Consider the following 27,202-nt stretch of genomic DNA (forward strand, 5'->3'; position numbering starts at 1 on the left):
TTCTAATACATAAGTTTCAATGTGTATTAGCATATTACTTCACGACTAATAAATGGAAGGAAATAGCAACTTGCCCAGCAGACATACCCCAAGCTTGAGACTAGTGAATTCAATGAATAAATTGCTTACATGAATTATTCGCTCAAATCTAACATGGACAGCACCGCTCAAGAGCAGCTGCCCCAAAGCCACAGCGTTATCGGCAGCTCCGAGGTCCTCAGGGGCAAGAGGGAAAATCATGACCAAGATAAGCTAGGCCAAGTTATCGCCATGAAATATCACTCATTGCAAAGAGGAGGTGCCCTTGGTTTGCAAAAGTCTCCCTCTGCCAAGGAACTGGCAGGTTCCCTTGCAGACACCTTCGCCTGCATCTCGAGGGGCTTCTCAGACACTCATTCCCAGTCCTTCGGTGAGCAAGGGGTTACCAGACCCTGGTGGTGTAAGATCCTCGTGCAGGGGCAAGTGGTGGACTTGGGTTAGGGGTGTTTCAAAAAATCACAGGGTGTTGCGGGAGCATTTACAGGGGAAATGCAAGCTATTCTCTGGAAGAAATCAATAAAAGTTTTGTTTTGTGCCTTTCAAATCTGCAGGGGACTGTCAGATCCAGCTAAGAAGAGCAAGTTTTGTTTGCAGCTGAAAGAAAAATGTTTCTATTGTCGAATTATCATACCACCCGAGGTGCTCGCTAAAAACCAAAATACCCACAAACTCCTTTCCCATCACCACACACGTTGGGAACACACTGAAAAGCAGATGATTCTCATGGTAACCGCTGGCATCCCAGGTTGGCACAGTGGGACCGTGTCCCAACCAAACACACCGGCAGCAGGACCGCCACCGAAGCTCCATGTGAGCCAGGCCAGCTCCGGGAAAGTCACCAGCGCTGTTGAGCAGAAGGCAATTTAGTCCACGCACGCCCCTCCGCTCCCATTTTTCTGGGCCATAGCCCTGGAAAGGCAACGTGCAAGATGGGGAAGGGATTGGCAGGCTCCAAGAGCCTCGCCCAAGCAAGCAAACACCGAAACAAGAAGGGGAAAGTTCCAAGTTTTGATAACTCTGCAGCTGCTCTGCTGTCAGGGCTGGCACCGCCGGCATCGCCAGAGCACAAGAGCAACGACCCAAGCAGCAAGCCTGTCCGCGCTAGGGCTGAAGCTCCTCTCCTGACGGCAGCTTTGCAAAAACGGATGAGAGAGGGGAGGGCAGGAGAAGGCAAGTTGGGAAATGAGGTAGCCGGACTGCTTCGAGCACCCCACCGGGATGGGGCCATCAATGGGACCCGGCTGGAGACATTAATGTCCTGGAGCAACTCATTACAGCGCCTGCCTGGAAAGGGCACTCGCCTTCTGGTTTAGCCATTTTTCAAGCTGTCACTGCTGCTTTCACAAAGAGTTACCAAGGTTTCCTTCTCTCTGAGTAACCCCAGAGGAGAAGATGCTGATGGTGTTGCACCGGACAGGCACATTACAGCTAGAAAACCAGTTACCTTCAGGGGAGACACAGCACGGAGTCCCATTACCACTCAGGATTTAAATGCTGCACTCAAAATCTCTATCATTCCTCTTGCCCCTGACAGTCTGTCGAGTTTATCAGTGCTCAATTTGCAATGAGACATGCTTCATCCCCACACCTCACCTACTCTTGCTCCTTCTCAGTTCCTGCGAAACTCAATACAACCCAAGCCGACTTTCAAAGCTTTAATGGGACCAGATGGTTCCATAAAATATAAATGCAGCGATAAAAATACCAACATACCTCCTAGCGATTAATTTTGGATCTACCCTGACTAGGAAGGATTCAATTGAGCTTCGTTGAACCGGCAAGCTTGCCACCTTCCTCCTGCAGATGGGTCCATAAACTCTCTCTGTGCCTTTCATCTGCCTCAAGAGCAATGCCAGAGGTCTCTCCACCTCTTTATGGCCCTCCAGCCCCTTCTGAAGGTCTGGGCTGCCAACCAGCTAACGTGCCATCCAGTTCCTCCTCAAAGAGGTGCTACAAAGGGAGAAAAGCTATACCAGGTTTCTCATAAATGCCACATTACCAAATGGTTTCATTTGCTGCAGTAGAAAATTTTGGGCAACACAGAATAGAGTAGATCCTTTCATGTCACACTTAATACCAGGAAACTTTCATAGATTGAAAACTAAATTAAGACTAAAATTACCACACAATTTCACTTGGTAATTTTTGCTGGCATGGAAATGATCGCTCCTTGCTTTGGTAGTGAACAGATAATTCCAGACTTCAAAGGCTTATTTCAGCATTAAGTAAACTTGTTAAATTAGTGATCTGAAAGTTATAATAAACTACCTAGATGAACACGACATGGCAAACAGCATGGCTTTTAGGAAATAAAGTCACACCTCTCTAATCTATTAGAGTTCTTTGAGGAAGGCAACAATACCTTCAAGAAAAGCAGGTATAATTTATTGGGCCTTCAAAAATGTCTTAATTAATAATAACCAATACCCCTGAAGAAGCAGCAGGCTATGAAGATGAAAACCATCTTCCTGCAGTTGCCTTGTGAAGGGGTGTCATTTGAACAAGGAATTTGGAGCGTAAAGTACACAAATCAGACAGCAGCTGGAGAAGAGAAGCAGCTTGTCAAAAGCCATACAAAGCAGGGATGTGGGAGAGTGAAAAATAAAAGCCAGACCTCCTGAGTCATGGCTCTCCCACCCCTGTATCAGGCGGATCCCAGGCACGACATCGACATTGCAAGGAGGACGTAAGACAACATGCACGTTGGCTGGATTCAACCCAAACCCATGCCCCAGGGCTCCTGCAGGGTTTGCATCGCCTGGGCTACATCTTCACCCTTGCACCTTCAGGAAACCGGAGCTTTCCTTACCCATCCCGGATAAATCCAAGGTGTGCACACCACCTCCTACCGTGGCAAAAACACCCCCCGAGGCTGTCGGGCAGCCGTGAGATGGCAACGACAGCGGAGCAGTAAATGGACAGAGAGAGGGAAAGGAAAGAAAGCAATAACAGGAAAGATGAGAAATTGATAGCAGATTAAATCAGCCAAGCTGGGGTGAAGTTTTAAATGGCATGGGGGAAAAAAGGTGTCAAGTTTGAAGCATTTGTGATACAAATGCTATTCATTTTAGTCAGGAGGAGAGGACTGTGGGAAATTCAACATTATCTAACACAGGCAATTAAGAAAACAATGACAGCTGAAATTTAATACAGACAAGTACAAGGTAATGCCTATCAAAAGCAACATTTCCAACAACTCATACACATTGATGGATTCTAACTTAATTGTAACCACTCAGGGAAAGAAAAAAAAACTACACATCACTCTGGACAACTTAACAAAAACATCTGATCAACAGACAACGGTGACCAAGAAAGCAAGACATAGTGAGAAAGGGAGAGAGAACAATAACTGAAAATATTGTGATGCTATCACAGAAGAAAACAACATTGTCAACTTCCAGCATCTTCTTCAGCATCAGATAGACAGGTATACATACAAGGGATAGGAAGAAAAGACGAAAAAGTCTGATCCTAAACACATTTCCATACCAAATGAAAAAATTGGGGGTGTATCATTCAAGACGAGGATAAGAAAGGAGAAAAACAGATTGCAGAACAAAAAAACAAGGTTAAGTGGTGCCTTTTATTCATCCTCCTGTAATGAAAAGCGCATATTCGCTGACACTGAAAGCCAAAAAATTTGAAAACGATAGACAACGTCTCAGCAGAAACACCCAAGCCACTCCAGGAGCCTTTGCCACGAGCTACCAGCAATGCACAGAGATTATCAGGTTTTGCAGTAGCGAGAGACACGAGCACAAATATTAAAGCCCAAAGACCTGCTTGTAGAATAAAAATCTATTAGGATCCAAATGGAGGCCAAAGCAAAACCCCCTGGGAGTCTTTCCCATTTGTGATTTTGGGCAGCCTGGTATTTAATGACAGCTCCCTGTAGAGGTCCGAGGCCAATTACCAATGGCCTGGAGTTAGGAAAGAAAATTTTCCCTTAGTTGTCTTTTGGGAGGATTTTTCCCCTTAGCTCACGAGGAAGCCAAGCATCAGAGGCATCCCCGCAATGACTGCTGCTGGAAGCAAGGCAAGCGATGCTGACAACGACACAGGCGCTTCGCACGGCGGATTTACTTGGGAAGGCTGTAAATCTGAGCGAACAACGTGGCCTTTCGCAGGGAAGCACGTTCCTTGTGGCATGCGGGAGAGGAAGAGCCGGCGGAGGCAATAGCAAGGCTCAGCAGCATGAGGCACTATTGATTCAGCTTTGACGGACAGCAAAAAAAAAAAGCACCGCTGGCCTGATCTGACCCGGAGGGAGACATGACACAGCTTAAAAGGGACTGGGTTATTCAGTGCCATTTATAGGATGGCTGCACAGGCAGATTAATAAGGTCAGCATCTCGGCTGCAGAGTCCAAAGAGCCGCCAGGAGGATGAGGAGGACCCATGGGAAGAGGGCATTACGGGAACCCACCCATCCATCCCTCTAACACACCAGACAGGGGGAAGAAAACACTTTTTTCCAGTAGGACACTTTATTAATTCCTAAAGTGTTGACAACACCAGGCGGGAGGCGGGGAGAAGGGGAGGCAGCTCGGTGCGTGTTTATGGGGACCTGCGATTCGCAGCCACGGTCTGCCACCGCTCATAACCAGGGGTGGATGTGAAGGGCGATCTGAGCACATTTGCAAACAGATTTAATAATAAGGGGCTGTCTGCCTCAATGTGTCAAGCTATCTGCAAGTACTGCAAAAGAATATCATCGAGTGTGACATAATGCAAAGCAGGATAAGGTCATTTGCTTTGCTTTCCTCTGTTTTAAAGCATCAGAAAAATTCTTTTCAAAATACAGCTTTCACAGAAACATGACCGGCTGCCTGCGGAACGGCTGGAGATCAAGCGTTTGATATTCAAAATTAATCCCAGGAGGACGAGGCGCGATACGTTCCCTTTCCCTTCATCCATTTCCAGGCTGGAGATCTCTCTCTTCCATTAACTCAGCTCTCCCCCTCCTCCCTTATCCCCCGACCAGGTTTTCGTCACAGGCTCAGAGTTCATCTCTCTCTCTCTTTTTTTTTTTTTTCCCTGAACCATTGATCTAAATGAGGGGTCTGATCCCACGCTCCTCATTCAACAGGGATTTTCAGCTGAGTGAAACCTTCACGAGTGAAATCTTAGATTTTATCATCTCTGCAAAGCCAAACACCACAAGTTTGCAGCCAGAACTACTCAAGGTGAAATTAAGATAAACTAGGAACTCCCGCAGCTTTCACCTTCAGGAAGAAACAGAAACAAACCCAAGAAGGGGGCCTTTAATGACAACTCCAAAAATCATTTAACTCAGATCTGTTTAGGATTTAAATTGTTCTGAAAACACAGTGTCTTGGTTTTTTTCTTTCGCACCGCAGTGACTTTCCAAGCTGTCCTTTCCCGGCAAAGCACGCAGCCTCTCCCCACCTGGGCACTGCCCGTCCTGCCCAGTGCTGTCACTACAGACCCGCTTCCCCACGGAGCTCATCTCGGGGGGAAGCCACCAGAGGGGATGGGAGCCCTGTAACGTGCCTCCCTCTGACACGCTCCGGTCCTAAACCGTCACTCAGGTGCCCAAAACAGGGTCACTGAGTGTGGATGGATGCTCCTAGCACAGCTGGATGCTCCTGGCACATCCCGATGCCCCACCGTGGGAATACATGAACACATGCCACAGCGAAGCCCCAGGGAAGAGCCAAATTTAGGGAGGGAAGTTAACTTGGCAAAACACAAATGCTCCTTATCAAATGAGGCATAAGAAATGGAGCCCTGGCGACGACATCTCAAGACATACAAACATCTGGTAACGGTTATCACTAGGGACACCCAGTAACTCACCCAGTGTCGACGGCAGTCGAGATGCTCGGGGAAGCGTCGAGGAGGGGGTAACGCATAGCTAAGAGGCAAGGCTGTCTACCAGTTGCAGAAGTGGGCATGGGAAGTCACGACACGTAAATCCCAGCTTTCTCACCACCACAGTGCGGCGGTGGGGAAGCCCTGCTGGGAACACGCCGGGGTCTCTCGCAGGCTGTACGCGAGGCATGGTGTAGAAGCACAGCTGCGCTGCAGCAGCAGAACCAGGAAGGGAAAGGGCGGACTGGTCCCAGGTAAAGACTCACCAAGTTTCCCTTGGCTATCTATCCCTTGACTAGTAGCTCCTAACGTTATCAATAACTGCTGTGCAAAGCTGAACTAAAAAGAAAGAAAAAAACAAACAAAAAAACCCAAGCAAGCTGATATCCCAGGAAAAAAAACAGTCCCTTCCTGCTCCCAAGACATCAGCAATGCTGCTGAGCTTTCAGCTGAAATCTGCCTATGGTGGCTGACTTAAAATGCTTCCAGCATTTAAAAAGGCCCCAAGCCACCAGCATAGTGCTTGGCCCAGCAGCATCCAGCAGGATGTTTGCACCATCCTGGTCAGGCTGCAGAACAACATCACAGCTCTTGGGTTTCAGCCCACAGGGCCAGTAAGCTCACAAAAAGCACCTGGATGGGCTGCATCCTGACCCACCGACAGCAAAACTCTCAGGAGGCTTTGGGAAGCACACGCCATCAGCGTGGCTCCTGCCCTCGGGTCAGTGCAACCCAAGGGTTCATAGCAGCTGGCACTACAGCCATGCCCACGGCCACCAAACTGAACAGCTGAACTCAATTCAGGTAGAGGAACACAGACCCATGCCCAGGCTGACTTAAACCATTAATGATATAGGAAGGTTTGCTGTGCATATGGCCCGACGGCTCAGGACAACCAGAAATGGAGAGACAGGACATTCAGCATCCACCAGCTCCCCCCAAATTCAGTGCCAGCCACGAAGGCGAGTCACCCCGCAAGATGACAAGGGGGAAAGGCATACCCACAGGCTGTCTGTGGCCACCCGAGCTCACTGTTCACACCCAAAGCAAAGGACCCTGACCTCCCCTCCTTCTTTTGCTTGCTCAGCACCGGCAAATACCTGCAGTCCCTCCCGCACGCCCAAATCCACCCCACGCCTGTGCTTCCCAAAGATCCTCCAACGTTACAGCTGTCCCAGCTGGTGTCTGGGCTCTGTTTAGCTCTGCCGAGGAGACCTATCCTTTTTAACAAGCGTGTTAACATAACATACAAAACCCTCCAGCTCTCAAATTTCTCAGGAGCCCCAGAGGAGTACAGGAAATTCTTCTTAATTACAATGTGCGTGTTAAATAAGGACACCAGAAAGCAGTGTTTTAAGCTACCTGGAAAAGGTTGTGAAGACATCACCACTGCTCCTGTTTGGGTTTAAAGGGTGGCCACCACATCTAAGGGCCGTGTAATCCCCAGGGCTTCAAAGGGGTCGATGCTACAGCAAGGCCACCAAAACTCCCATCTGAGGGGGCTTCAAACACAGTGGGAAATTTTAAGCTGTGGCTGAAGAGAGATGGGTGATGCTGCAGAAAAAGCAGCCCCTGACACAAAGTTTAAACTAAATAATTACAAGCAAGTCACTATTTCTTTAACAACAGACCAAGCCCTTGAAAAACTAGTTGCAATGCCACTGCAGCCCTCGGCTCATTTGTCATCTGGTGAGTAATCACTCACCGTCACAGGAGTTTAACCCTGTCACAGGAGACAGCGGCTCTGTCACTCCCGGCAGTGACACGGCGCCGAGCGGGACGGCCGCACGGGGCTGTGTCTGTGCAGATCCACACCTAATTCCTGCAAAAGTGGCTTTTTCCAGAAGACACGGGTGTGTGCACGTCCCTGGATGCACATCCCTACCTTACACCCTTCCGGCTGGTAGGATGCTCACCGTGACCTGGATGGGTCCAGCCCTGCTCCTCCCCGGAGCGCTGCCACATAGAATTTGCTAATTAAGTCCTGTTAATGAATTCCCTCTGATGCCTATTCAGAGCACATTTGTGCTCGCCCTCTGCCAGCGCTCTCGCCAATCAGTTGGCTGGTGGGAGCTTGTCTGAAATCTGGGGAATCATGCCAAGAAAGCCCATTTCGGCTTCACGGTCACGAACGCTCAAGCCAGGAGCACAGCTTAACGTTGCATTCATCCAAGGAGGGAGCAATCACAGCCTGCCTGGGACTCTGTCTGCGGCAGGAGAACAAGAATATGACACATCATCCATTTTTTATCAGGTCATTTTATGGCTACAAGAAGTCTCTACTCCCAAGCAACTACCTACAAACAAGCTACAGATCAAGTCCCACTAGCAAAAATGACCCAGCTACTGCAACTGGCTCTGAAGAAACCACGGTCCATCCACTAGAAGAAGAAAAAGAAGCAGGGAAGGTGAATTATTTGTGCAGGCGACCACCCAGCCTTTCTCACGTTCTCCACCACTGATACCCAAGTACAGCTAACACGCAAGCAAACAAGGGTAATTCAGATATACGCTCAGTTGACATTAAATATGCTTGTTCCTTAGACACTTCTTTTCATCCCCAGGATGTCTCAACATCTGAGCATGGTAATTCCCTAGTGATTAACTTCTTTATTTATTTAAAAAGAGTAGAGAGGTTTTCACAAGCACGACTGTCACTCGGCATCTCTCACCGACAGCGAGATGGGGATGATGTGTGACAAACGCTCTGCGCCAGTGGTGGGTATCTCCTCCGAAGGGAGGCATCCCCTGGCTGTGGCACCGTCGGGGGGGGTTACAACCACTGACTGCAGAGACAGCTCCCAGTTAAATGACACTCAGTGTCTGGGCTCTTCCCCTCCCTCCAAATACATGCCAGAAAATGCATTAGACGTAGCCCATGTGCATGCAGGAAGGATAGGACACAAGCCCGTGGTGGTGATACGCAGCAAACCCAGAGAGCACCCCTCTGAGACAGCCCTCCACAGACTCCCGGGGAAAGCACCCGCTGGCAGGCAACGTGAGAGGCAGCTCAGCGCAGAAGAGAAAAAAAAAAAATAAAAAATCTTTAAACACTGATAGAAATGCCACAGAGGCAACGGTAAAGCTTTGCAGCTGGTTTCCCTGCCTTCCCAGAGGGTGGCCAGGGCTTCTCCTAGAGAGAAAGAGGAGAAATGAGAAACACTCCTGCTTAAAATGAATAAAATATGTCACTCCTGATCTTGTAGCTATTAAATCACTGGCTATACAATTACTTAATTATGTAGCAGCAAAAAGGGGGGGGGGGGGGCAGGGGGAGAAGATGGTATTTTTCCTCCTGAAAACTTCAATTTGCTACCTCAAGAAAATAATTACTCGATTCAAACATTAAATAATTGAGACATTCATTAGTAGTCCTATTGTACGATTAGCACAAGGAAGGTACCATTTAAAGACTGAGAAATTGATTCTCCAGGGAAAACGAAAGCCAGTCTTAATGGGCTAAATGAGAGCACGGCTTCGAGGGCCAGCCGGCTCAGTGGAGGACAGACGCAGGTTGTCACCACGGCTGCACCCACCAGGACCTTCCCACGCGGTGGCCCACGGAGCACAGCTGGGGCTGGCAGTGCCTCCAACCTGAAACATCCCCAAAACTCCCAGCGCTGGATTCGGGCAGGGTGTTGCACCCCAGGGGTGGAGTGGGTGTTCGCAGCCCGATGCAAAGCCCAGCCGGCTTCTGTCTCTGAGTAGGTACACGTGGTCTCCTTGTCCGCACACAAATACTCTCCATGGCACGACCAGAGTCAGGATTTGCGTGCTGACTTGCAACGCGTGAACATACAGGACCCTTCCCTTCGCATGCTACCGCTGCATAGGTTGCACAGGTCTGTCCGGAAAGCCCTGACCTCCCCTCAGACACCATCGCTTAGCACCTTCATTCACTGCCTGGATTAAAAAAGCTGCTGGTTCCAGCAACTCCAACCCGAGCTACACCTAAACATGAACCTTGTGCGAATTTACTGCTGCAGCAATAACCAGCTGCCAAATAAGTTGATGCAGGAGACGGGAAGCAGGAACCCTTTATACCTCTAGATGCAATTGAGCAATTTACAGTGTCTGGAAAAAAAAAAAACAAAAACAAAAACAAAAAAAACCCACCCTGTTGCAAACATGCTCCTGCTCAGCACGAGGTGGGGAGAAAGCCAGGCAGGGTGGACAGGGGACAGCAGCTCTCATAAAAGAGAGAGGGCAAAGGCAGCACCGAAGGGAAAGCAATTACAAGCAATTATTGGCAGAGGCTGCCATGTGGAAACACTCTCATTGTTTGAAATTTGACCCACTGCGAATATCTTAAAATGGTTCTTGCCTTATCCTCTCAGATCTAAATAGCACTCTCCACACTTTGCTGCTCTGAGGAAGACAGAGCAGCTTTGAGCAGCGGCTGCTGAAGGCAGAGGATTTTTGGTCCGTCGCTATTTCCCTCCTGCCCCATCTCACGGGGTTCCAAGGCTAATTGGAGGCACATCACTGCCTGAAACCCAGGCAAAACATTCCTGCTCCATCCCACCCACTCCCTTAGCGGGTTCACGTTCGCACCACGCAGCACAGCTTTCCTCCAGGCAGCACTTTTGGGGAAAAGGCCACGGATAGGACAAGCATCCCTCAGCTCTTCCTACGGAGGAGACACGTGGGAAGGGGAGAGCACAGAGCAAGCAGAGCTGCTGCAAAAGCCCCTGACTGTATTACAGTCAGCTGCGATCCTTCAGCCCTGTTTATTCCCCTTTAACAAGCAGGGAAACCGGGGAGTTTGAAGTCCTAGACAAATTATTTATCCCCAATTTAAGTCTGGAGTTGAAAACTGCAAAGAGACAGCTTAGAGCTGAGTGTTTTTATAACTTAGATCATGAGATTGCTACTTTTATGAGCTGACACCTTGCAACTACATTTTTTTTTTCTTGGGAAATGCCATTACACATACAAAGACAGGCTTTCCTAGTGAGGGAAAGGAGAGACTTGTCTTCCTCTCACTTTGAGGAGTTCAAACCCCCACCTTTCACCAAAGATTCGGGTTCTTCCCAAGAGCATATAAGGCAGCTCAGAGACTCTTTAGGTGGAGCACGAGCTCCTGCGGCTGCCTTAGCAACCCTTCCCAAAGCTGCATCAATGTCATCTCCAAGCGATGCCACCGGCACGAGAGCAGCGAGATCTCAGCACAATAAGGCGCCGTGTTGAACCAAAACGGTTGAGGAACAAAAGCAGCCATGTTAATCTCGTCCCCATTAAAAAATAATAATGGATCAAAGTTTGCCAAACAGAAAAGGACAAAATCAGCAGAGAATTACTTTAATTATTATCTTCAAGCTTGCAAAAAAAAAAAAAAAAAAAAGGGTATTACAACCGAGCACACACGAAAGAAAAACTATAAAGGAAGTACTTGACAGTACCCCTTTAATTAAGCTGCTTGGAATATCATTAGCAATGGACCTTTGGAATTTAAAGCCAATTACAGTCTAAATACTAAAGTTACTTGCTCGCCAAGAAGCTTACGCGACATCTTTCAGAAGTGGGCTTGGTACACAGGGAAGAGTTTTTCCTCTGCGAAGCACTTTTATGCAAGCTGGACAAGCCAGCACAGAGAGATGCAAAAAAGAGGAGCGAGAGGATCCCCCGTTCGGCTGCAGCTACGGGTCCAAACATGCCCACTGTACCCTGCGATCCACAAAGGGGTCATCAGCCAACAGACAACAGACCTTTAACACAAGCTGGTAGAGCTTTTGACCTGCAGGGAAGTCACGTGGGGCTGCTGAACACTTAAATATTTGGATTATAGAGGCAGCATCTCAGTTCGTGTCTAGCGGAGACTCGTGCCGTGCCCAAGCGTTCAACACCAGCTCAGGAGAAACTCAAGCCTGCGGAACAAGCTTCCCATCGCAGCGTTTCCAAATGAGACGCTCCACTGCTCACCAGCCCAAAAAGGTACAGGGAATCCTTGCTTTTAGCAATTGCAACGCAAGCTGGGGAGCTGTGGCATCTCCAGGGATGCAACTCTACCTACAGTAAGACCTGGGACAGCGCAAAATAGCAGGACGTGCCCTAGCTCCTGCGCATCCCTCCCATGCTCTCTCAACAGCCAAAAGTACGTAGTTACCGACAGGGTAACAGAGAAAAAGACGCAGCCCTGCACCCTGGGGCCAAAGGCAGGCAGCCTGCCTGCTGTCACTGCTTTTTGCCTTTGAAGGATCCTTCGGTTTCCATAAGGTTTAGATCAGATCCCGATTACGGTGCAGCAAAACTCTGCAGTTTATCTTCTGGACAAAAGAATATGACTGCAATGACAGGAGACAGCGGCTGTTCGCATGGAAACAGCTCTCCCCGTGCTGCACCGGCACAACAGGGCAAATCCTGCTGCGCTGGTGTTTCTGCTCTGCGATGGGGTTTGGAGGAAAAGAGTAAACAGACAGCACGTGGAACCGTTCACCCCCAAAAGTCACAGACACAGGAGGGCCAAAACCCTACCCTGGATAATCTGTGATGTGCGTAGGGCTCATGGCAGCTCTGAAAATGAGAGAGAGGACCCCAAGTTCATGTATTAAGGGGTAGGGGGGGACCAGGAGGCAAAGACTTTGTTCTTTAGTGCCCAGGGCTATTTGTCATTAAAGCAAAACAATAATTAAGGATCAACAATCCTTCTTTTCTCTCACACCTTTCATCTTTATGGAAAAATCCTACAGACACATTACAGACCGCGCGAGTGTTTGACTTTCAAAGCAAAACGGGGAAACATCTCCCTGTCACAGCATTCGGTGGGACAACGACAATGAACCCAACAGAAATATTCATTGCCATATGTTCCAGGAGCGATTTCCACAGACGTTCATTAGTATCATCGCCATGAAACTCTACAGGACTTTCCTGCCAGGGAAGAGGCAGTTGCTAATTAAACTGCAGACGTCACCCTGAGCGAGGAAGGTGACGCTCAGTATCTCCAGCTGAAAGACCAAGAAAGGGGAGAGCGATGGAGGATGCTGCAGATAGCCAGCTCTGTCCCTAGCTGTAACCCCAGCTCTTGCTACCCTTTTGAAAAACAGGCTTTCTAGAGGAGAATAATGATTTCTACAAGCTCCACACATTTACAGTTTTTGGTAAACAAACCTTGCTCTCTTGCACAACTTTTGCTCACGCAGAGTTACTCAAATAGAACTCAAACAGAAAAAAAAAAAACCAAACAACAAAGCACCAACCCTATAATTAAAATAAAACTACCCAGAGGTTGGGGAAGCCAAGGCTGATACTTTCCTCATGATATTCAATATTAACATTTCCATTTGATTTGTTTATTACCTAATTGCATGGCAGCTGAATGTCTTGAGGGGCTTGTGTGTAGCGGAGCTGAGGAGCATCGCTCCTCTCTGTCACCTGGTTTATGCTTCACCTCAGCTCTGGTCTCCAGCAGAGGAAGCTGCTGCCAGCCAGGAGCTGCTCCAGGGAAGTAACAGGAAAGCAGAGGCAGCCAGCAGTGGGCAATCCCAGGTCTCAAGGCTTGAAAAACCTTCTCCAGGCAACCTGAATGGGAAATTAAGCCCAAACCTAGGAGATGGCTGGACCTGGGGGTGCCACACGAGCCTCTGGAGCTGCAAGAACCAACTCATGATGGAAAACAGAATTGTTATTCCAAAGTTGCAGGCTTAATACAAACTCTCGGAGCCTGAAACAGCAATTCAGAAGGGAATTAGAAGTGGGCTGATGGCTTTTCCAGGCAATTTCTTCCATCCTTAGCTGGACTCCCAGAGGGGCAGCACAAACAAGAGAAACGCAGCGAGAGGAGGAGGATGGAGCCAACATCCTCCCTCCAGGGCCCACCACACGCCTCTTCTACCTACTCTGAAGCACGCTTTGCTCAGTCCTAGAAAGGAGCACAGCCCCCGGATGGGAGAACTGTTGGGCTCCATTTCCAAATTGATCCTGACTTGCTGCACAATTTCAAGCTCTGCCTTGCTTTCCCCATGTGTAAAGGGGGTAGAGGAGACCTCAGCAAATTGCTCTGAGACCCTCAGGAGGAAAGAACGTCACAAATGCCGCTTTTAATCATTTAATCCTTGCAGTCCCACAGCTATCCCACTCAAGGATCTCCCCACGGAGCCAGCCAAACACGTGTGCAAGAGGACTGCAGAACACAGTTATTTTGAGAAGATGGATAGACAGGCAAAAAGACAGGGCTTGACAGCAAGCAGAACATTTCAAAGAATCTCAGCTGTTCAGTAGTCATCCATCATCCGCTGCAAACACCAGCAAGCCAGGGCTGTATAATGACAAGAAAGTTTTCAACATCTGTGTTCACCTATATAGAGTCCTAAATCGCATCTCTTGGGCTGGGGCCCCAAATCTGGCTCATTGCCACGGTAACGTCACCAGGGACATCACCTTGAATTTGATATGCAGAGAGGGAAATGATGTTGTTCTCTAATACACATATATGTACCTATTATGCATTTCAGGGGCATTTCTATATACATATTCATCCCCAGGTACAAAGCATTGCACACAAAATAAGGTAAGGGCTGGAATGAACACGTCAAGCTTTGCTGATGGGGAAACTGAGGTAGGCTAAGAGCGAAGTGACCTGCCCGGTGTCCTGAGACTGAAAACCATGTCTTATCTCCACAGTCTGGCCACCTAGTCAGTAGATCACACTACTTTTTTTTCCCCCTCTGACCCCAGCCAAGAAAGTAATTTATTTTTTTTTAACACAGGCTGAGCAGACGCCCTTTTTGGTGGACCCCACTGGTGGCAGTGATTAAGTGCTCTTCCCTCCCGGCACCGCAGGCAGCACAGAGCAAAGCCACACGATGCTGATGAGCAAACAAAGACCTGCGTTTTGTTCTCTCCCTCCACCTAACGAAGCACAGGATCACTCGAGGATGTTTGTTGGTTTTAATCAATACAGAAAGAAAATGGTCATGTCTGTTCCCTTCCAAAAGAGAAAAACATCCCCTGTCTGCTAAGTCAAAGGAGCAAGCCGGAGAGCGAACTCCTCAAGGGAAGAACCGCATTTCCAAATTCCTGAGTCTACCTCCAAAATAAAGGGGAAAGTAATGAAAACTACTCTTTTTTTTTTTTTTTTTTTTCTTTTTATCTCACTGCAGCAGCACTTACGGTCTCCCAACCTGCACTTTCCCAAGTCACATCCAAGAGAAATCAGTAGTGGGGTCATCCTCACCCCAGCCCTGACGGGACCCCGTGTGCCGGGGGGTCCAGACAGCCTCTGCTCCGGGCAGCTCATCATCCGTACAGACACAGGGACATTAAGTGACTTTGGCAGCGATGAGCTGGGGATCCCTTTGCTCCTTCAGTCCCTTCCCTTTCTACCTTTACAAACACTGTCCAAAGCCAGCTTGTTGCCTAAAGCTCTCCAAAAAGATCGTCAGCATGGGGAAAGAAAGCTCGGGGAAGGCAGGGAGCCAGAAACACCCCTGGGGTGCCCCCGCCAAGGGCATGCCAGGAGGGTGAGCATGCCTGGGGGAGAAGCCCCAAGACTGTGCTGGGGGAAGCAGCAGTCCCTGCATGAAGCATCCCTCCTGGGGAGGGAGCGAGGCAAGAAGCCACCTGCAAAACCACCCCAGTGGCTCCTGCAAAGCCCCGGCTTCTTTCTGCAACCAAACAAGCCCTCACCTACCGGCAGAGCCTTTGGTGGGACAAACCGATGTCCAACAGGTGACCCACAGCCCCGACACCCACGCTACCTGGATGCATAGAGCTGTTTCTGCACCCATGCAAACCCTCCGGCCCCGCTCCGTGAAAAGAGGGGGCTGCAACATTGGCTTTAGGGAATGAAGTGGAAGGGAACAGAAGGGCCTGGCAGGCAGGCGAGGGTTTGGGCTTTGCAGTCTGGATAATCCATCTGAAACTCAGAGAGCAACTAGGAGAATGGAAGGAAGGGAGAAAAAGTAATGAATAAAATAAAAAGGAGCACAAATCTGCCTGCAGCCTTTCCAAGCAGCAGTTTTACCTCCAGTGATCCAACAGGCCTGGGAGCTTCCCTCCTAACTAGTTATACATTCCTGGGAGCCAGGGGATAGTTAAGCTATTTGGGTAATCATATCCAAACACACAACCTGTCCACGGGCACCGGGATGGGGTCAGGCCAAGGGAAACCTGCCCAGGATTTTAATCCTGCTTTGGTTACTCCCTTTCAGGGCAGGAGTCTCCAGAAGACTGACCAACCCCACTAACCTGTGATCCCCCAGCTCCTGCACACCCCAAAACCCCTGCTTTCAATACCAGCCCTCCCTTGCTGGCCAAGCAGGGAAGGGAGGGGAAGGGAATGGGCATGTCTGGAAGGAGAGACGGACAGCAAGGAGACGCAGCAGGAGACCTGCTAACAGATCCCCACGTCTCATTTAAAGAGGATGAATCTGCAGCGCAGGCATGGCATGAAAATAGAGAAAAAGCACATCAGCACAAGAAATCTCTAACAGATGGGACTGTGAGCGTACAAGAGAAGAGAGAGATGGAAGCTGGTAAATGCACGTACAGCAAAACCTTGGCTTTTGCTCTTCTTGCTGGTACAAGAAGCTTAGAACAAATATTAGATGCATTGCTTTTCTAAACACCTTTCCCAGGAGTTAAACACAGTGGAGGCTGAAGGAATTCAGAGCAATTTCCCACGCACATGCCACTGTCAAGGCTCCAAACAGCGCACTTAAAATGGACACCCCGGCTGGAATTTACTGTCTGCAGAGACAGCACAATTACCTGTCTTTGTCTTCCTCCTCTGCTGCAGAGAGGAGGAGGAGGAAGAAGACGAAGCAGCCAGCTCCTCAGGATGCCTGAGTGCCTCCGAGGTGGGATCTCCTCGAGATGCCAAGGGGGAAGCCGGGGCAAAGGCTGCTTTAGCCAACACCGTTCAGCTTGAAAACAGGGGCCACCCGAGTCATCGGGATACGTGATCCCAACAGCACTGGAAGCTTTCCATCAATGCAAAACGCGTACTTTTTACGGGCATTATTAAATTGGCAAAAGCCATTGCCTCCCTGCGTGCCTTACACACACAGATGCTCCGGCTCCACCCCAATTTCAGGATAAAAAGCCCAGCGCTGTTTTGCAGCTCAAGAGGAGGGTGGCAGAGGGTTCCAAGACTTCCAGATACACTCGTGTGCAAGTTAGTTGGTCGCTCCCTCCCTTTCCCATTAGCGCAGCAGCACGGCAAGCCCCTCTGTCTGCGTGTACTAAAACTGCGGCGAAAGCTGCTAAGCTGCATTCATCCAAAATTAGGGCTCAGAGCAGCACTTGGTATCCACCCCGGCAGGTATAACCCATCCAACGCAAGCCAAAGGACGGGCTCTGTGCTCCACGGGGGGCCGCAGCTATTAAAAGAGAAGATGCCTTGAACCAGGTGATAGCAATAACTCAGCCGAGGCTTAAAAGCCAGTCTGGTGGCAGAGCTGGGGCTGGAAAGGCAGAGTTTCTCCTCCCAGCCCACCAAGCTAGCAAGGCACGACACGCTCCCTTTGTACTTTTAAAGGAGGAGGTGATAGCAGAGCCGAGACTTAAGAGGGGAAAGCTCTGCGGTGCAATACAGCATTTAAAACGCGATAATTAAGTGAGCATCTTTTGAAGACGCCTGCGAGGGGTGCTTCCCAACACACCAAGGTTAGGTAGCTATTAGAAGTGGTTTTGTTTTCCCTGCGAGATGGGCCTGTTAAGCTGTTGGCGTCTCCTCTACGGAAAAGATAACTGATCTCCTCAGATCACAGTATATTCAAGTTCACAATTAATTTAGATAACTCCAGACAAGCTGGGTTATTAGAAAAAAAAAAAATTAAGAGAAATCTGGAGATTAAGACTTATAAATCTGCAGGCATTAGGGAGAATTGAATTCTTTCTTATACGGATGTAAAATCAAGTCTTTTTTATATGATTCAATTATAGATTGATGGGAAGGCTCAGAAACATGGATTAATGATCTTTTCTTAAAGGAAAAATTATATAAGAAAAAATAAAAAGAGAGTCATATAACAGAAAGAATTACTACTCCCCAAACCATGATTAAAGTTTAGTAGGTTATGTTCAGAACAGCGTAAAAGGGAATTTGTGGATTCCCAACCACATTAAGCAAGTATAAAAGGAGATAAAGGAAGCAGCATGGTACAGTAAATTATCGGCCCTGCAACATGGCAAAGGTGGGGGAAGCACATCTCCAGGTGCACGGGACCAACAACGAGCCGGTGATTTCACATCAGGAAGGAAGACATGGTTTAAAGGACCCTGGAGCCTTCCGAAACATTTAAGAGAGCTTTACAGACGTGGGGCGATTGCATCGATGGCAATGGAGCTGGGCTCCATCGATTTTTGCCAGCTGGGGAGGGGGACGTCAGCTTTTCCTAGTAAAGGGAAAATTGTTCGGCCTAGGTCTGACTGGTAGGGGCACAGCAGAAAATGGTCCTGACATTAACACCCCACAGCATCTCGCTCAGCCCAGCCACCTTCATACTTCATCCCAGCGTAACTATTTAAAAATGAATGCAATGCTCTTCCTACCAAAAAAGCCACTCCAGCCCCTGTGCCTAGAGCTTTCCTCGCACTCCTGATACTTCAGTCCCCAGCCTTTAGGGAAAAAAAAAAAAAAGGGTAACACCACAGGGTTAACACGAAAACAAGCATCTTCAAAAGCTGCAAGGCACTCAGATACTATGGTAATAGGGGGCATGCGAGTACCTTAGATAATCTGGCTCCAAGTGAATATTTCTCTAATGCTAAGTCCAAACCCTACTCAGCATGAATTAGCAGCCAAGCACATTGTTAGCGAAGCTATTGTTTATTGCTTTGTCCAAAAAGAAAGCACTATCTAGGTCACTTATTACAAGGGAGAGCTGTGTATAAGAATGCAGGCTGGGTGCCCTACCTGCTATGGAAATGAGGGCAATAAATGCGAGAAGAATAGCGGCGAAGGAGGTGAGATGCGCTAGCGAGCAGCTCCGGGAGGATTGCATTGAAGGGGGAAGGCGGCGTAGCTGGAGCTCCTGCGCCGCAACACTGAAATCTAATTCACACCTCTTTGCTGACTGCCCTTTCGGCTCACAAGCATGGGGAAAAAAAGCAGAGAGGACACCGGGGTTTATTTTTAAAGCTCGCCTCCGAGGCTGAAAAAAAAAAAAATCATCGTCAGCCGGGAAATGGGAATTTGCAATAAAATAAATAAATGTATAGTTAAATAAATAAAAGGCCTGTGGCCGATTGTCATGTTTGGCATGGAGCCGGGGCTCTGCGCAAAACAATTAAAAGGAAAATGGATTCCAGCGGGAAAAGGAACAACTTCCCCCTCTTCAGAAAGATGTCTTTCTGATGAGACAAAACCTTTACTTCACTCAGTACAGAGCAGAGTTAAAGGCCAAGGCAGTATTTAAGCTCGCAATTAATTTCCAGTCATTTTGGAAGGCTGTGATCGGTTAACATTTAGACGGCAGCGATTTAACACAACATGTGCCTTGAGGACCAGGCAGGGACAGAGGTGCTACCAGGGCACCCAGGAACACAGAGTTAAATCCAGACCTCGGCAAAGGTGGAGGAGCAGAGCTATGAAACCCGGCTCACCGGGGCTGGGAGGAACTTCAGCAGGGTTTTCTATCGAGTTCTGGAGTTTTGTCTTTTCTTTTTCCCTTCCTATACTGTTATTCACAGACATTGCTAATGGCAACTCTTTTGTCTTTAATCCCAGGGAGTTTGCTCTGGCACTCTCCCCCCCAAACACACATGCAGCCTACTGCTCTCCACCCCTACTTCCATTAATTGATTTGTATGGATCCTCTTGTCAAAGAAAATTGCCTGAGAAGTCCGAACCCTGAAGATGGTCACAAGTTTTAGAAGCCAAAGATTTTGTGAAATGGTAACAGCCAGTGGGAGTCGGGAAACATTATTGCTTCGCCTCCTTGTTTGAAAATTAAGGGTCTTGGGTTAAATCAAAGTTTCTCTCTCCCTCTAATAAGATGACAGCCCAGACCATTCGACTGACTGCTGAGACACCGACTTCTCGCTGGCTTTAGATTACTCAAGTGCTCAGAATTTAATCTCAAATGCCTGTTATTGGATTTTCGCTTGGACTAGCTGGCTGACGGGCACAGTAAGAGAAGCCAGCCCCTGTGCACCCGTGCAGCCTCCCAGCTTCTGGAGTTTGAAAACCTGTTGCTATGTGATGGTTTTGGAGGAGCTTTTGCTCCAGCGCCTTCTAGGAGGGAACAAGCATGGCTCAGGAGGAAAGAAAACACTAGTTATAATTTGTTCAAGACAGGGCTGCTTCTCCATGCACTGCTTCTTCCACACAAAGGTATTAATTGTAAGCAACAGCAAGGAACTGTGCAAGAAGTGATCCCTCCAGATGTGTTTAAGCTCACGGCAAGGCAAGGCAATTCTCCAATGTACACACATATCTCGGAAGGGTAAATGTTTCCCAGCTTCTACCGGCGTCTTCATGTCATTTACACAGCGCCGTCAATCACTGCTCTCCCAAGAAGGGGAGCAGTGTAAACTCATGTTTAATGCCAGATTTACACACATTTCTATTCGCCAGTAAATGAGACCATTACATATGTTGTGTCAATTGATTTTTATAGTCTTCGCTTTGCGCACATTTGCACAGGGGAAGTGCAAAGGAATGCAGGCACTTAAAATTGGTCCTGGCTCCTGGTCTCTATGCATCACCCCATCAAAAGGCACATCCTGACCTTTACCTTGTGGCATTAAATTTCTCCTGGCCATGGACCTTCTCAACTTTATCAGCTGATCCCATCTCTGCTTTGCAAACCTTTCTCCCTGACCTGTTTCCCACCACAGAAGGGAATACGTCTGTGTCCCGTGTTTCACAGACAGACCAAAGCCCAGAATCCGCCCCAAACTTTTCCTACGTGCAGACTGGGTGTAAGCCCTCACTCAGGCTCAGGCACGTGTCAGGCCGCGTCAGGATAAAACTCAGACCCGCACCACCCCGTAGCACAGGGCTAGCTGCGCTTTGCTGAACGCAGATGCCGCCTGGCCAGCACAACCACGGTGCGGGATGCTGTCCCCCCATGCAATGCCACCAACGTCGCTGGCATTCAGCTGACAAGTTGATTCGCCATCCTTTTAAGAAAGTCCTTCTCATTGCGTCTTGCCAAAATAAAGTAACCTTCCTCACTGAAATTATCCTTTGTAAATACCCCCCAAGGAGTTAGCAATTCCTTTCTCCAAGATGACTCATCCTCCTACACAACGGACCATGAAAAGAGCAATCACGCTGGCGTTGTCAGTCTGCTGCAGAGACCTCTCTGAATCAGCTCCCCTCCCTGAATCAGCCCCCGAGAGCGGTGATGGGCATACCTGCTCCCCATAGCACCATCCACACACCGTGCCCATGCCCACGCTGCTCGTGTCCCCACCTTTCAGCAAGCTCCCTCGTGAGGTTGCCTCTTTGTACGGCGTGGGGCTCAAGCGATGCCCTGAGATGCCACACACACACAGCAGATGATCTGCAGGAAGCATTTTGCTAATGCTCCCATGACTTTTGGGTGCTTTGCCTTCATCAAAATGCACAGCAGCACCTTCCAAGGCTGGAGAAAAGGAAGATGATCCTTTCAGGGGTAGCTTTTCACACCCCCCTCCGCAGCCAAGCAGAGCCTTCTCTCCATAATTAACTGCTCCAGCCCGCGTGTTGGCTGAGCTCCACCAGCAACGAGGCAGAGGCAAGGACCTCCAAGAGCAAAGCCCTGGATTTCGGCAGAGCCAATGCTCCGCACCCCCCAGGCCACACCATAAAAAGCCAGACTTGCGGATGCAAGAGGCAGCAGAGCCATTCAAACCAGCCACGGGCAGTTTAACAGAAACAGAGCTTCAATCCAACATTAATTTGCAGCATCCCGGGCTGAACACTTCAGATAAGCAGCGCCAGAGCCAGAGAGATGACAGAGAAAAGCTTGCGTCCGTGGCACATCCGTGTGTGCACACAACACCCTGCCTGTGGTCTGCTGTTCGGCTGCTGACGACCTGTATAACATAATAGCAGCACGCCGAGGTGTCTTCGCAGGCAGACCCCTTCTCCAAATCCCCAGCAAAATTTTTTTCCTCCCTGCAGGGCTTAAAGCCTCATCCTGCTCCAGTTATTCTGAAAGGGAATTTAGTGCCTTGCCATAAATTATATGAGCATTGGACATAAGCATCATTTATGCACAAATCACTGTTCCCTAGAACAAAGCAAGTATCAGCCTCCTGACAAAACACTTTTTAGTAGGATTGGCAAATGAATAAAACCTCCCAATGAATACCGACGCATTGACGAAAAAGTCCTACTGATTTTAATAGAAAATGATCATTTTCCTATAGGATTTTGTGAACCATCTTGTTGAATTTAATGGAGATTTTCTATTCTGGTCCACAATTATGCAAGAGTTAAAACACCTCCAGAGACGAGGAGATTATCTATTACATTCTATAGGATTGTAGAGTAATTTCCATAGAATCCTGTTATGTTTCTATAGAGCCTGACAAATTTAATCCCTATTGAACTTTACAGGGACTTTTCCGTAAGGGACAAATAGACACTGACATCTGTTAGCTGCAAAATCAGTAATACTCAGAAAATAGAGGCCTTACACACCACTGCTGTACTCAAAATGGTCGAAAGATGTCTTGAACAAGCAGCTTAATGGGGAAAATGCATTAAATTGGTGTCACATGGCTGCATTAGTACGGTTGTGTTGCAACATTTCTTTTATTCACAATGTCATTTATACAACCAACGCTTTACAAATTGCATTTGCTACCAAAGTGCACTTGATCTCCTCATCCCATGCTGGGACTTTCCTGTATCAGCACAGAAAGAGTGAGAGCAATCTAAATCGAGGAAAAAAAATGCCAGTTTAAAGCGTGGAGCTGGCGATGTATCTGTGCACATTCCTCTGCCCTAATGTTACTAATAAATGCATCGACTCCAAATCTCTCTCTCATTGAACTCTACTGCGGAGCTAGAAGAAGGGCTGCACTTCTCTTTCATGCACAGTACTAAAGAAAAAAACATTCAGCTGAGCTATCTAGAGAGTGAAGTCTTTTAAATTTAACCATAAGGTAGTTATAACAAGGAACAAAACAAGCGGGGACAGCCTAAGGTTTCCTACGCCAATACACCAATTTGTCCTAGACTGGTTCAGGGAACAAATTAAAAGACATGACAGCCCCCCATGGGTCCTTTCCTACCTTTCCTTGGGCAAGCTGGCGTCAAACACGATGTATGCTTGCAATACAGCTGTATCAGTATCACCCACTCATCCCTTATAGCTAGTTATTCCTCAAGAGCCCAAGACTCACTTCAAGAGGTCCTTCAGGAGGTCTCAATTTTGGATGCATCACCTCTGCAGAGTTGCTCTGGTTCTTGCCTAGCCGCTCCCACACCCCCCAAACACCTTTTTGGAGGTTGTGGGTGCTTTAAGCTCACCCTGGATAAAACAGAGCTTGAGTGCCCCTAAGCCAGCCTGAAACTCCTGCTTTGTGACAAAGATGTACTTAAAGAAATATCAATCACTGCAGTGATTGTAGTAAGCCCTTGTAATAACATCGTAGCAATAGTGATAGTGTAGTAATAGCCAAATTAACCTTCAAATTATACAGCTGACAGGGGAAAAAATATCCTAAAACAGTATAAGAGGCCTCTTAGAGAGGGAAGGCACCAGCAATACAGACCTAACACACCTGGTAAGTGCACGACAGCAGTGGAGCTGAGGGGACCAAGCCAAAACTGGGCACCCAGAGCCGCATGTTTGAGGACACTGCAGACATACCCATGGCAACAAGAAGAACAAGCACCTCCATATGTCTCCCCAACTGCATTTCCTTCCCAAAGAAAAGGACAACGTGGGAACTGAGTACAGCAGTAAAAAATATGGCTTTAGTATTTTATCATTTGCCAAATGCCAGCAGGGTGTGGACGGTGGGTGCAGGGAAGGCTGTGGGTTGGTTTAGCTTTTTTCCTTCTGAGCTATCTGCAGAGGAATAAAGTCCTTAGTGATGGCAGGACAACTCTTTTTGCTAGTTAATGCCCAGAGACCATGCAAGCAGAGACCATGAAGGAGATGCATGGCATTTCTGGCATGGAAAAAAAATCAATATAGACGTGTGTCGGGGTACATCTCACACCCACGCCGCTGCCCTTGCCCCTTCACACACGCACTTTAATCGACCGACGTTTCTGGAAACCAAACCCAGTTTCAACAAACACAAACTAATAAAGATGCCTGATGTCCCTTTTCAGACCACATTACAGAGTATGCCACTATCCACGAAAAGAAAGCCTTGTTGACTCTTCAAGCCTAAGCGTTATAAGATTGAAAAGTGGGAGAAATGAGGTAGGCTCATATTTCTAATATCCAAAAGGAAGCAATATAATATAGCCTTTGATCCAAGCAGGCAGCTGTGGGTTTTCACACACACAGAGCTCATGGGGAGAAGTAAAAAGGCAGTTATGGAGAACGAAGAACAAGCCAAGCAGATACCAGACCTCTGCACTTAAGAGAGACCCAAAGGCAACTCTCTAAAGAAGCATTTAGGAGTAAAACAGCAGGGTGGGATCTTCAAAAGGGCTCCACTTGTGTCTGAGCCAGTTCCCATCACGGGTAAAACCCCCACTGACACCATGGTCAGAGACAGGTCATCGAGAAGCCCTTCTGCAGATCCCATCATGTCGCACAGCCCATAGACCCAAATCTGCACACAAACACTACCTGCATCAAACACAGGCAGCTAAAATGCTTTCAAGGCTGGATAATAGGTACATGGGCCAGAGAGAGGATTTGTCCAGAGATGGACTCTAGAAAAGGCGGGGAACTACATTCATCTGGTGAGGCTGGACCAAGCCTTCTCAGACACCCTGTCACCAACTGGTCACATCTCTCCTAAAGAAGAGGGTGGAGATAACCCACCAGGCAACAGCTTTCTATGCAAAGCATGGAAGAAACGCTCATGGCTCTGAAAGGTGGGGAATATCTCCTGGGACGTGAGCCATCCAAAGTTAATAGAAACGGATGGTTACACAAAAGAACACGCTTATTCCCTACTAACCCGCCAGAAAGCCAGGCTTAGCCTACTGACCTCCTTCCAACCTACTGATCTCCTTCCAGCCACACATAAAATTAGGCAGCCATGCCTAAAATTTCATGGTATAAAATAAAGGCGATAAAAATGATCACTACTGTTATAACTGCATACCCAAGTGCTAGGTGGATAGCGCAGTACCCAGTGCAGCTCAGGAAAGGCAGAAGCAATGGTAAGAGGGATGGGTGCCCATTAACTCCTGCACCGGAGTTTGTTGACAGCCAAGCTGTCGTCCATCTTTCACTTCTCATGTCCTTAACACCACAAAACCTGGTCGTGGCAGCTGGCATGTCACAGGGGAGGGGGCATCTTCTCTCATGAGCTGACGTGCCACCAGCAGCGCAGCGGATGGCACAACGACACCAAGAGATGCAGCTTCTCAGGGCTGGCAGTGTTTTAATGAGGGCCCCGTGCTGGGCAAGATCCTGACACCCCACAAACAGGAGTCCCACGGCACACTCCCAACAACCCCACATTCATACCTGTAAGAAACTCCTTGCAATATTTCATCCAACACAAAATCAAGTATGGAGACTTTGCAGCACAGGGCAAGGGACGTCTTGCCCCTAGCACCACACTTCAAATACCCATTGCTCAGTGCAATTTCATCCCAAGGATTAGGAAGGTCCTTACAAGAGAGAAGGTGCTGTCAGCAGAATTTGGCTCTGTTAATAATATCGTGACACTGATGTGATAGGCTCTAGGTAGCCTAAGAAAAAGCTTTCCAAAGCGATGGCATCCCCACAGAGCCCGCAGACAGGGCTGAGAGCAGGCGTGCTCCTCCAGTGGCCAGTTAGAGAAGGTCAGCCTTCTCTAACCCAACACCGAGCTGGCCGCTCCACAATCCACTGCTGGGGCAAAACGTCACCGTAACGGGAAGTGCAGCACAAGCTTCAGCAAGAGAAAGCTTTGCTTTGCTTTAATTCCTCCCTTCCCCATGGCGTGCCATGGGTCTGCCCAGGGCCGTGGTGGCACGGAGGCACAGCATCACCGGGGCGGTGATTTGCAGTCTGCTCAGACGCAGCTGTAGATCACTTGGGAGAATGAACCTACAGTTTTATAAACTATTTATTAGCCCTGTCCTGTAGCGCTACATCAATATGGCCATCGGTGAAGCAAGGCAGGAGCTATAAAAATACCATCTATCCAAAATAAGCTTCATAAAATCAAACAGAGGCCAGTATCGCCTAGGATGGGATTGTGGCTTGACATATAAAGGGCCTCTCAATCTTTGAGATAGACCATTAAAATCCTCAAGCCCTTTTGGTTCACAGAAGTCTAAAACAAAAGGGGAAAAATAATGACACCTTTTCTGGCGGAGCAAGAGAAGGCAGCGCAGTAGTCGTGCAGTATCTTTTGTTTCCACAGAAGTCAGATTACCCCCTTTTCCCAGCAGGACAACTACCAGGTCCAGAAAACAAAGTAAAATAAAAAATAAATAAAGTAAAAGCTCCTTTTCCTCTGCCTTCCCCACCCACAAGCTGCTTTTCTGCAGGCAAAAAGTTTCTCCTCCCTCTGCCAGCAGTGATGTATTCTGCTCCAGGCAGGAGAGGTGATGCAGAGGGTGGCAGGCGGGGAAGGCACGGCTGAAGCACACCAATATCCCGGCCGGCGCTCCCCTCCAGCTCCCTGAGGCAGTGGGGCAAGGCAGAAGGCAGGTCAATACACTGTCGGCAATGATGATTAACATTTCCAGCCAGTGCTCCCTCAAACCGCCTCTAAAACATGTCTTAATAAACTGCATTGCAAATAGCCTTGTATTTCTACCTCGCTGCATCTGCCAGGGCGAGATAATACGCCGACCTGAGAAAAAGTGACATGCCGCCGAGAGTTATACGACACGGTGAAACCTTGCTCAGCATGTCGCTCCCGGCCCTGGGCAGCTCGTGCCGCCGACCGGCAGCAGCCGGGATGCGGGCGTCTCGCCCAGGCTGTTCGAGGCTCTGTACGAAACAAGGGGTGTGCCTCCAGCAAAGAAACTATCAGCTCACGTGGGGTTTGGGGCTAAAAGGGCTCGAGGGAGAAAACAGCTCTGAACTGCTAGTGACTGAAAATCACTGTACAATGGAAATATTTGAAAGCTACGCACGTGATAGTTGGTTTTGTAGAGGCAGGCACCATGCTTTAAAAGGTCAGAGGGAGGTGAGGGCGAGTTTAAGCATCATTTTCCTGGAAACAGCTCCGAAGCTTTGCAAAACTTCACTCAGTGCCTCTGCCGGGGAACCCACCCAGCCCAGCGCAATCGCAACCAACCCAGCGCA

The 27,202-nt window shown here is 48.4% G+C and overlaps 1 protein-coding gene across 3 annotated transcripts in view; it reads right to left on the bottom strand.

The window, feature by feature from the left end:
- The window catches only part of LOC104016637 (opioid-binding protein/cell adhesion molecule homolog), a 303,394-nt gene that overhangs the window by 198,933 nt on the left and 77,259 nt on the right, over positions 1 to 27,202 (bottom strand). The window lies entirely within an intron of this gene.

This window comes from Nipponia nippon, unplaced genomic scaffold (genome assembly GCF_047370975.1).
Source record: "Nipponia nippon isolate SJK-2023a ecotype South Korea unplaced genomic scaffold, ASM4737097v1 scaffold_28, whole genome shotgun sequence".
Taxonomy (NCBI): Eukaryota; Metazoa; Chordata; class Aves; order Pelecaniformes; family Threskiornithidae; genus Nipponia; species Nipponia nippon.